This window comes from Thermobia domestica, chromosome 5 (genome assembly GCF_964235325.1).
Source record: "Thermobia domestica chromosome 5, izTheDome1.hap1.1, whole genome shotgun sequence".
In the NCBI taxonomy this organism is placed as follows: Eukaryota; Metazoa; Arthropoda; class Insecta; order Zygentoma; family Lepismatidae; genus Thermobia; species Thermobia domestica.
Genome location: NC_137458.1, coordinates 153,690,441 through 153,702,674, shown reverse-complemented (window position 1 = coordinate 153,702,674; position 12,234 = coordinate 153,690,441). Strand labels below are relative to the sequence as shown.

At 36.8% G+C, this 12,234-nt stretch overlaps 1 protein-coding gene across 5 annotated transcripts in view; it reads right to left on the bottom strand.

Annotated features, from left to right (window-relative positions):
* The window catches only part of Lmpt (four and a half LIM domains protein limpet), a 934,906-nt gene that overhangs the window by 247,418 nt on the left and 675,254 nt on the right, over positions 1–12,234 (bottom strand). The window lies entirely within an intron of this gene.

Here is a 12,234-nt window from a genome sequence, read left to right as displayed (position 1 = left end):
ATCAAGATAAGCTGTGAAGTCATTTTATGAGACAATATTTTCATGTATGTGGAGATTTTATACTGAATGGGGTTATTTAGAAGCCACTACTAGCCAAAGAAATACAATTACTTTAAGCATTACATATATCTTAAAAGTATTAAATTATACTATTATTCAAGTTTATGCTGTTCAATATGAGATCGTGCCTTCTTCTCATACTGATAAAACATTATACATCAATATCTTGCAGCATTTGGTTATAATAATTTGATTTTCACCAATATCTTTGTATCTTTTCCAAAACTAAAAACCATGAATAAAAAATGTACAGAGTAATCAACATTTCGTAGTGTAGCTATTTCGAATTCCACAAAATCTACTATTTTGATTAATTTAAAAGTTCAAAGTTTAAAATGTAATATATATCTTTTAAAAAATATGACAACACAAATGTATAAACAGTGTATTCAAACTAATAAATGATTAGAGCCATCTGCAGAAGAAGATATTTGAAAACAAATACATATCATGGAATATGTGAGCTTTAAATGATTAGCAAGAAACAATAACATTTCACATGGAAGGTAACATCTCAAGGAGAAAGTGTCTGTAACGGGACAGGTGGTTGCTCATGGAATACACTGTTTTTTAAAAATTATTATTCTGAAAACCGATCACAAAAATAAGTAATGTTTTGTGTAAAAGTAAGCAATTAGATACTTTACAGTGCATTTTTCTTCAATTACTGTACTGCAGTTTCTGAATTGTACTGTAAAAATATTATATATTTTTGTTTAGATCTAATTCACAAGACAAACTAATGATGAAGTGGTTTCCTAAGATGCAAGTATATTTTCTGGGTAACAACAACATGAAACTTACGACTCCTACCTATTTGGTACGTTTAAAATCAAAGAAAAATACCATAATCATGAAACTATCGCACAGTAAGTACTGAACAATGTTATTAGTGTTTAACGAACAAATGTCGAAAGATTGAACATACACATATATAGATCTAATTCAGCTTAACAAAATTATATGTTCAGTGTAAATTCTCATGTGTAATTTTCGAGAAAATCTATTTAAAAAAACTTTCTTTTTCATAAATCTAATAATGTATGCCGTACAACATTGACGTCAACTATTAACACGAAATTGATCTTGAAAAATACACTAATCAAGGATTTCATTGTGACACTAGCAACAAAACAGTACGAAGTATAGTTAATGAGATATAGCATATAAAAAACCTAAAAATATATTAACAGACTTCGAACAAAAGCATTGAAAAGTAGAAAATAATAATTAAAAAAGTGCTAAAGAGCATAAAATAACAATAAACTGCTTAAAAGCACAACATAATTCATTGCTATTACCTACACAAAAATTTGAAGCCTGTGCTACCCAAACAAAATAATAAAACTAATAATAAATAATAAAAAAAAAACTAAAATAATAAAAAACTAACTATACGGCCTATGGATCTTGAAGGCCTATGAAATGCCTCGTTCACAAAAGCTCTCCACTGACTTCTGTTCTTAGCCAACTAGATCTAATTTCTACTTTGTATTCCTATCTCTGCAAGATCCATTTTCATATCGATCTCCCATCTGCACCTAGATCTTCCTAATGGCCGTTTCCCGATTGGATTTCCAGTTAAAACTTTGAAAGTGTTCCTACTTTATTCCATTTCGACAACACGACATACCCACCAGAGCCTCTTAGACTTGATGGCCCTAATAATGTTTGGTAAACGGTACAAATGCTTCCTACAATAAATAGCCAATGAAAAACTACACAAATCAGCACATTCATGCTACAATTCTCAAACCTAAAGTTGTTCTCATTGTGAGTTTACTCTTGAAAATCTAATCCTCCATTTCTCACTTCTGTGCTATATTGTGGAAATTGTGGCGTTCTATTTCATAAAAATAGAAACAAATTTCATTTCAATCCCCAGACAACGTAGAGAAGAAACATATTGTATTTTAGGCCGGACATACAAATCAACAAATATCCAATAAATAGATTATAGAAAAATTAAGAAAATCTGCCTAAATCAGTTTTATCTTCCTGTTGAATGAGCCTCAACCAATTTCTGAGGTTGTATCGCTTCAGCATTGATCCACTTATGAGTTCGTGATCCATTAAGATATATAGGGCAGCAACCATCTTAACGTAAACGTAAATAGCCACTTCACACGAAATCCGTTCCACTGTACAAAATACACAAAAAAAAACTCCATTTTTATAAAATAATAAGAGCATACATTTAATAGAAAATAAACTGACGTATTGTAGGATGCAAATGTGTCAAATAAGGCTCTGAAATGAGGATATAAATATCACAGGATAAAATATACTTTGTACTTCTCTGTGCAAAGAAGAGTGACTATTTCTTGTTTTAGGTTTAATTCTATACTGTCAGACGAATTTATTGATCATTGTTAGTCGCTTAAATAGATTTTCAGGATGGTTGTAAGCGTTTGTCAAATTAAATAAGATGTACAGATCAATTAATCGGGATTATTTAATACAGGGATTAACTTTTAGAAGTTCAAGTAAAGTTAGTTAACAATAACGGAACCGAAAGGCGTAAATGGGTTCTACTGGGTTGCGGAACCAGAATCTATTTAATAATAATAATAATAATAATAATAATAATAATAATAATAATAATAATAATAATAATAATAATAATAATAATAATAATAATAATAATAGACTCCAGGCGCTGGACCTAATATTATTTTCTGATAAGAAACGGTTTCGAACTTGTCACCGAAACTAATTTTCCTAGAAAATCGGTTCTAGTTGTGAAACTGAAACCGATGCTCTGAAGTGGAAGCGAAATTACAGAGAATAGAGAAATAGGTTTTGAAACAAAATTGCTGTAGTTGGGATTCCTCGAGTTATCATTTCATAGATGCTTAATATGATTTGCATGTTGTAACGATCTTGAGCAAACGACGTCTGCAAGTGATAATGTCAAAATGTAATTCGGTTCTCTTCTGGAAACATACCGAATTACAGTTTCCAGTTTTGTGATTAGAACCGATATGCCAAATCAGGCCCGTAGCTAGGGGGTGGCCAGGCTTATTCCTGCGACACCCTTAAAACTTTCAGTTGTTTGTTGGTATGTATGTATGTATGTATGAATGTAAAATGAAGTCAAGCTAGCCCCCTCCCTAAACAAAAATGATTTTGGATTCCCTGTCTTAGTGTTCTAGCTATGGGCTTGTGTCAAAACGTATTTCAGTGCTCTTCCCGAAGCACGCTTAATTACAGTTTTCGGTTCCATGAACAGAACAGATAATTCTGAAATGTTCTCTCCCTAAAGCACACAGAATTAAAACTTTTATTTAGGTTCCGGGACTAAGGCCCAAACCATTTTCGTTTCCGTAAACAATAAGAATCCAGGTTCAAGTGAACCTCAGACGACAAATTTTCAGAAATTAAGTAATAACAAAATATCTGAAAATGCCCCTAACTAAAGACTTTATCAGAGCCATCTTTGAACACAGAAGACCAAGTGGATTTTACTGTAGAAGGTTAATTGAGTTCTTATGGTAACGCCAACGACACACGCAATATCAAAGAAAGGAATAGGATGGCTCAGTGTTAGAACGCTCACCTCTAGTGATTAGAGCCCCTGGTTTGATCCTAGGCCGTGAGAGTTTGTAGTGTACAGCATCGTGTCCGTGAGTTTTCTCGGGGTTGCCTTGTTTCCTCTATATCCTATTTCATTATCATTTCCTTTCATTAATCATTTGTCTCCTTAAGCCTACAGGGCATAATCATAGAACGCAAAACTGGAACTTCATTTAAAGAACGAAAAAAAAAATCCGTCTGGGCTGACTCAAATTAATTGGTTTGTGCTGACGTTTTTTTTTTTATCAGCAGTGGAGTTATACAAGACGACACCTACAGTTTAAAAAGTGGAATCTAAACTACTGTAGTGCGTTCTTCAAATGGGAATCGAATCCAGGATCTCGTACACCTAAGGCACATGCTGTAACCAATAGACTGGAAACCATTGGGAACCAATAGCAACTGACTCAAATATAATAACTTCTTGGTATTAAAAATTAGGCAACCACACTTAATATACAGTACTATTCTATGTGTTTTTTTTTTTTTTTTAATTCAACTACGACTGCTTGTAAGACTCAAGAAATTAGTTTTAAATTACGATCAATCTTAATGTTCTTACAAAACAGAGAAATCATAAATAACATGGACTATTACAATGTAATCGTAGCCACAATTCATTTCTCTTTAGTTAGTCCATTTTTCACGTTAAATTATAACAAACAAACTGATAAGAGCGCTGCTCTGCGATAACAACGACACGTTTTCAAGCAACAGGTAGGCAACCAATCAGATTACCTGTACATATCGCGCTGAGGGGATGTTCATCTGTCGCGTAAGTACTGTAGTTTGTATCTACGCTTCTTTAGTTTCAGTGCACTATGCATTTGTGCGTTAAGGCGATAAGGTTATAACAATTTGCAAGGCGAGTTAAATGGTTAAATTGAATAGACTCTTTACGAGGCGTTGTATAGACCCTACCTATAGATCTGAACCTGGGAACATGCATATCACTGGCATGTATGGAAATCAGCACCTAGCCATGAAGGTACTGCGTAAGCCCAAGTAATTTTCAAGACAGCAACATTTGATACGTAAAATTTGAGAGACAAGAAATTTAATAAAAATGGGAAATTTCTGGAAAGGTCTTAAAATTAGGTTTAAGATGAAACTGCCATTGCAGTTTGCACACATTAATGGATGCATGCCCGAAATTATTTCCGTGTGGATCAGTGGTACAGTCCTCTCTGGCGAGAACGGTATTTGGTTCGATCTCGAACCATGTGAGTTTATAACGGATAATATCGTGTCTATGCTTTGCCCGGTAGGTTGTCCTGTTTCCTCCCACTTTCTCATTAAGTCATTTTTTCCATAAATACTAATCATTAATTTTCATTTGGCATTCTTCTCCTTTAAGCTAAAGGGCATAGGCCCGATAATGAAACAAACTAAAGATTAATTTCTACTCATTTATTTTTTTACGGTATACTTTTACTTATTCATCCTTTAATTTTCAGATGATGAGGCCCTTAAAATAGCAAAGGCGTATGCGCCAAAAGCTAACTTTGAGAAAAAGAGGCAATTAAAGTTTTACTAAGCATGATATATCAAAATAATCAATAAAGACATTAAGAAATGTCTACATCTGAACACTTCCTACTGTTTTATCTACTATTTTGATATATCATGCTTAGTAAAACTTTGTCTCGTTTTCTCAAAATTAGCTTTGGGCGCATACGCCTTTGCTATTCTAAGGGCCTTTTGTCGAAAAAAAATTGAATTAAGGAAATTATTCATTATATTCACGATTATAAGACTTTCTGCACATCTACAGTTGCTCGAGAAGCTAAAATTAAGAAGATAACATGCCTATGATTCAGTGTTCAGCCTAAGTTCAGATTCGTCTCCTTCCATTCTAACATAACTAGGTGAGGACATTTAACAAATAGAGAACGAAAGGGGTAGCCAGTTAATTTCCTCCATAATTAAAAAGGCTATAGCAAACTGAAAAGGAGACATGTCCAAATTCCTGAGCCAAAGTACAAGTAAGCGCGAGCCCGAATGAGACTAGTCAGCGCGAGCATAGTGAGTGAATCTGTGCTAGCGTGAGCCTCATCTAGATAGTGAATTTGAGCCGCTCCGATTGCAAAATGACCAGCTCTGCCGTAGAATAAGAGCTGGAGTATAAAGGAACAGATTAAAAATAGAGATACCGCGTATAAAGAATTGTGTAATTATAGCTTCATTACCCAGGTAGTCAGGTATAAACGCCAATGAATATTGCTCCGAAACAAAGCATTTACTTCCTATAGTGTCAAGAAGCCACAACCTTTGCCGGAGGAGGATATAAACAAACTATACTGCAATACAGCAATATAAAACAACTTTTAGAAATCACACTAGAGATGTTACGAAATTATATTCCTCCTCCACACATATATTTAGAAATTTTTAAACGGTAGTTTGTAATCCACCTTAAATTGGAGGTAATCGTCTCATATAATCTCAGTACTGAAAATGGACACTTAACTCTAACAAAAACAAATCATAGTAGTTGATTTTTAATTATATTCATTTCTTAATATGAACGTTAATTAATTTTTGCATATATAGGTATGAATCAGTGCTACCGTATAGCCTAATGGGTAGCGTGTGTGGTCCTGGATTTGATTTTCGGCATTGACCTAGAATTATGAGATAATTTAGAACCTGTCTGTACTAAGAGGTAGTGAACTCAGGGTATAGAAAAACATATATACTCGTAGCATTTTTTAAAAGTTTAGATACACCGAGGATAAGGGATCGGTAAAACGAAGAAAGTGAGAGGAAAGGAGAAAATCCCGAGAAAACACTGCACAAGGTGTTTATACCCCACAAAACCGAGTTGGTGGAAGCTGGGATCGAACCAGGGGCCTCGCGCGCCAGAGAAGAGCGTTCTACCACTAAGCCTCCACGGCCCATAGCCCTTTGTGAGTTGTTCTGTTACGAGTCTATATATAGATCAATAACGTCTTTGTAAGCAAACAATTTAAACAGATCAGAAAATGGAATCGGCCTTTTGCTAAGCACGGATACATCATAGAGCAAAGTTCCGTTCCTTTACCCCCAAATTAAAAAAAAAAAAAAATGTGCTCTATGTATAACACAGTATATATAACAACCGGTATTGAAAAACATGCTTCTCCCTCCCATCCCGTTTGCGCAGACGCACTTCAATTCTTGAAATAAACACACACATACACACGGCTAGTTTACTTAAAAACGAAATGCTATAAAAATCACTGCGGAGGACGATACACTAAATTCTTGTTTTTCTACACCTTCAAGTAAACTCATATTTCTGAAGTCAAGTTGTTTGGATGTACTCTTTTTCTTTTTGGGATTTGTTGGTGTTTATGTATGCGTGGGTGTTCTTAAAGACAAACATATGCGAACACAAAGTAAACACACATACTTGGGAGTCAAGAAATAGTACTACGTGGGTATAGTTGAAGGTACTAAGGTATGCAGTGAAAAATGCGTTGGCAGCTTACCGAATCGGTTCCAGTAGTTGTGGAAGTGGTAGACTCACTTCCGCTTTCTTCTTCCTGCTGTTGAGGTTTTGGTGTTGTTTTCTCTGGTGCAGCAGCACGTGTCACCGATTGTCCACTAGCAACAGCAGGAGCATCAGTCTTCTTGGGTTGGCCCCCTTCTTCCGGTACTTGGGATTTTTTGGATTGCGGCGGCACCGAAACACTACTTTTCTTTTCTGATGATGATTCTTCTTTTTCAACACGGTTGGTGAATTCCTTTTCGATCGTTTGCGGAGCACTTACACTACTATCAACACGAGTACTAATATCACTACCAACACAACCACCAGCTAGCACCGAAGAATCAACAGGTGACGGCTCACTCACAGATGATTTTTCAACATCAGATGTCAAAGGTTTCGGAGACTTTTTATTATCATCAACAGATTCGGTTACCGACTCTTTTGCTGCCTCTTTTTCAGTGGACACCTGTTTGACGACACTAACACTTGTATCTAGCTTGGTTTCCTCCTTAGAAGAATTGGTCTGAACGCTAGTCGCAGCCTCAGCTTGAGAAAGAACACCGAAAGATTTCACGGAAACAATTGATTCCGTTGAATGTTGCTTAGGTATCGGAGTACTTAGCTCTGTTGAACTTTCCCGTTTTAGTGGCCGGGCTTTCCCAGAATTCTCTTGCTGCTTTGCTTGATTTGTTGTTTTTACAGATGACTGTCTAGCATCATCTTCCTTAGTTGGACCAGAACTACACTCTTCCTCCTTCGTCAATCTTGTCGACAAACCGGAAGATAATGGCGATGGCCGTACGACGTCATTGTCTCCAGCAGCTATTTCCGATGTTTGAACAGTTTCTGATCGATCGCTTTTACTTTGCTCAACTAAAGGAGAAGACTGCGGTAAACATGAAGAAGAAGAAGAAGAAGGTAATGATGAAGCTTTCAGCAAAACCGTGTCCTCTGTTCCGAACTGTTTGTCTTTTGTCAGTGATTGGTCCTCTGTCGTTTGCCTGATTGAAGGCAATTGTCCCGATTCTAAATCTGTCTTTTTTGAAGATGCGCCAGTAGATTCCTGCTCAGGTCGTTCCCTTACAGAATCCACTTGAGCGTTACTTTCTCTTTGGATTCTTCTTGTTCCCTCAGCCGTTGAGGTATGTAACTCCTTGTCTTGTTGTTGTTGTATGGTCTCTTTCGATGGCTTAGGTGCTTCTTCAGTTACGGGAATAGAGTCTGACTTTTGAGGTATTGACTCCGATGGAATGATCATGGGGCGCATTTTATACGTTTGTCCACCGGTGGCGGCAGTAGGAGTCTGAACAGGATGGACAGACGATTTCACAGTCTCTTCTTTCTTTGTTTCCACTGAACCGATTTCATTCGGTTGTGTTTCTTTGACTATGGTACTTGATGAAGAATCCAGCAAAGGTCTTGGTGGGGCCGGAAACGACACCCTATTAATTGATTGTTCATTGTCGACATCTCTAGGTATTTCTTGCTTTATTGACGTTTCTCTCTCCAATGAAACATTCAATTCTATCTTACTGGCTGCTGAAGATGTTTGATGGTTAATAATATATGATTGCTCATTTTTCAACTCAAGATCGCTCTTGCTTGCTGCAGTGGTAGAAACGGATGAAGCAGACTCTTGTGCCAATCTTGTAGATGACAAAGATAATGATTCTTCAGATAAGTTGCCAACACCTGTTTTCTCCGATTTGACACTAGCAACACCAGCAAATATCTGCGACCCACCATTGAACTGATTTGTAGAGGCAATTTCAGCTTTTGGCAGAACCGATAAATCAGTTGACCTTGATGTAAATTCCTTGCTTTGTGTTGTTACTTGTGAAGGTCGTCGTTTTGGTGTTGGCACTAATCGATGTGGTGTCCACGGTGGGGGTGTACCCAGTTGAATGTGTCTAATACAGGCAGCAAGTTCAGCCACGCCCACAAACACGACAAAAGTGGAAAACACCAACCCCATGTCAGTTGCCCTCCCTCTCGAGTAGTAATAATGTAGTATACGGGGTCAGTTCGCGGCCAAGGACGTATGTCAAGTGTTTTTCACGGTCCTTCTTTTTTAGGGCCGTGTCGAAAAAAAGACCCCCATCGTCCGTCGTCGCCGTCTTGAGCCTGTCGACGTCTCTCTCGTTTGTTTCTGTGACTTTTTCGAGCCTCCCGCAAAGGGCGCCTCGGTCGGTAGGTGAAGGGGGATATTCTTGTAAACGACAGCAGCCAGGGACGTAGCTCGCCGGCCGGTCCGTCACCTGAATAGGCGCACTGCCGCTACCTTCCTCCCCCTTTTAGACTATAATTGTAATCTCAGACAGTCTTTGTCGCTTTCGTATAGTAGCAAGGGCATGCAGAGAATGAAGGAATTTGGAGAATTCGCAAATAAGGTTAAAGGAAGGAGGACTCGCCAAGACGACGTGGTGGTCATGATGAGGTCAGCTAATGACGTCATGTTTGCCAGACCTTATTTTATGCCTCCAATCGCATTTGTTTGTTTCTTTTGCTTTCGGACTGTGTTGAAAGAACGAAATGTTTTACATATAAATGAGGGCAAATCCCTATGGTCAATTGGACGAACATCAGCTAACAAATGGTGCTCTCAATCACAGAAGTATTTCTCTATTCGTCACATACATTAGCACTAGGAAGGTAGGGAGAAAACTATGAACAGATAAAGCATCATTTCTATCTCCCCTTCTACGTGTATCCTCACTGCAAAAGTGTATTATGTTTATTTTAGAATGGTTAAACATTCAAGTTACAACACTGGCCTTCTTTCGTGTCGTTTCTTTTTCTTTGAACTATTATTATGAATATTTAGAACTTTCTTCCGTGCCACACATGTAACTAACCAGGTTCTCTTTTCGACTCCAATTTCTCACTTGGTCGACCTAATTGGCGAATTTCAGTGTCTCAGCACCGAAAATAGCAAACATTATGGCACAGATACAAAATGATAATGTAAGAACAGAATTTTGGAATGGGCTTTAAGAGAAGGAACTGAGCGGTACCTAGCAACTTTCCGCAGTTGAGTCGTTGCTACAGGAGCAGAGAGCTTGTACGAAAGAAAGAAAGAAAGAAAGAAAAAAAGAGAAACTTTTGTGTCACTTGACACACAGGTGCTACTTTGGCACTTAGCCTTCTTTTCTTTTCCTCCCCCTCCTTTCCTCTCTTCGTAGGGTATCTTCTTGTTGGATGAAAGCAGGATCAGGGCCAAGTCTGGTAGAATTACTTCACTTTTAACATTTTGACAGCCCTCAACAGAAGACAGCCACCAGGATGCAGAGAGAAGAATACATAAAGCTAGACGGAGTGTTAACGGTATGTGTAATTTCTTTTATATCTTACGAGGTATACAATACTCGTAACAGAACAAACGATGGAACTGTAAAATGGGAGAGAAAACAATGAACAATAAATTACAATGTTTTTTGTTAATTATGAAAAGCAGTTAACGGCATTAACGTTTGAATATAATATCATTCAAATGTATTCCTCTGCTTCGGCGGATGAGATGGATTCCTCTGAATTTACTGCACGAAAGTTCCCCGGATGCATTCAGTCCACAATTGATTATGTGAACTGACCGTCCACATCATGTGATCTCCCCCACCCCTCCATGGATTATTTCCTAGAGAGGTTATGTCAACTCTCACATATATGAGATTAAGCCGCAAACAATTCGCAAACTGAAAAAATATTAAAGTCGCCATTGCGAATTTACCGTGTAACATGTGTGTGCTAAAACAGTGCAAAATTGGAACTTCAGAATTCATTGCACCTACTGAAGCAGAAAGGGACTTTGAACATTATCTTCAAAACGTAATGACACTGATTGTTTTTCACAATGATATAGTCAATCATCTATGTATAAATAAGCACTATGGAATACTCCGCCAGTCATGATTTAGTGGTCCGAAAAATTGGAGAAAGAAATAGTGTGCTTGTCCTGATTGATTCATAATGAAATCAGACACATATTTTGTGTTGCATAGACCATAGAAGACAAAATGTGATCATAGTCAATAACGTTAATATTGCAATCTATAAGTCCCATACGTATTTCAAGCTAATGTAAATTAATTATGAAATTTCAAGCCAAGTGACCTCCACAGTAGTTCAATCATTATGCACAGCTACGCTAAGAAAAAAGAAAAAAAGAAAAAGAGAAAAAGAAAAAAGAAAAAGAAAGAAAGAAAAGAAAAAGCTACACCTTTGTAAGTTCTGTGACCCTATCTATACCTAATATTGCGTCAAATATCAACTTACATTTTCGACTTATTTTTCGGAGATTTCATACAAAAAAAAGTCTTTAGAAGGTTACGCCTCCTCTCTCGCCAGTAATACTTAGAAGTTTGGGTATTTGGAAAGACCATTAGATGGGCAGGATGGACCGAATCTCTATATAGATTAAACATATCCGATTCCTTTCAATCCTGTCCTGCAAGTTTAAGCTCAAATATCTCTGAAAGGTTAAGATGTTAGCTTCTAGCAACCGAACTGAATTAAACTAGGAAGCCTTTAGTTTATATATCACGGAAGAGAGAGTACTCAAACGTAAAAAAGGACTACCTGTGGTATCTCAAATTTAAAATCTCGACGTGTGCAGAAAAATGTTAGCTTGAGAGAAATAGGTTTATCAGCATAAGTAATAGGAAGATTTTACAGTTTGTTACAACTTGTTGCATACATAGTTTTAGATGACATGCAACTTATACAATGGAGACAAACAATGTAATTTGCATATGTAGACATAACGCTATTTTTTTTCCGGCTTGTCTGAACAATTTAACAAGTTGATATACAAAAACAAAACTAAAGAAATTCACAAGCGTGAAATAAACATAAAGGTTTCAATAAAATTAAAATATTGATTTTTTATTTTTATTTTTACTTTCTAAGTCGACACTACTCACGTAAGCTGCAGTAAAGCTCTAAAACGGGCGGTAGGTGTTCAGCCATTTATCGTTACTATACATTTTGGTACTATTATGATTTCACAGACTAAGTGGCCAATCAATTAGAATTTTTCGATGACTTGGAGTTTAACGTCACTAATCAACATCAGAATATTCACCAGTATTTATTGAAATCTCAGAATAGTCGTAGGCTACCTATCA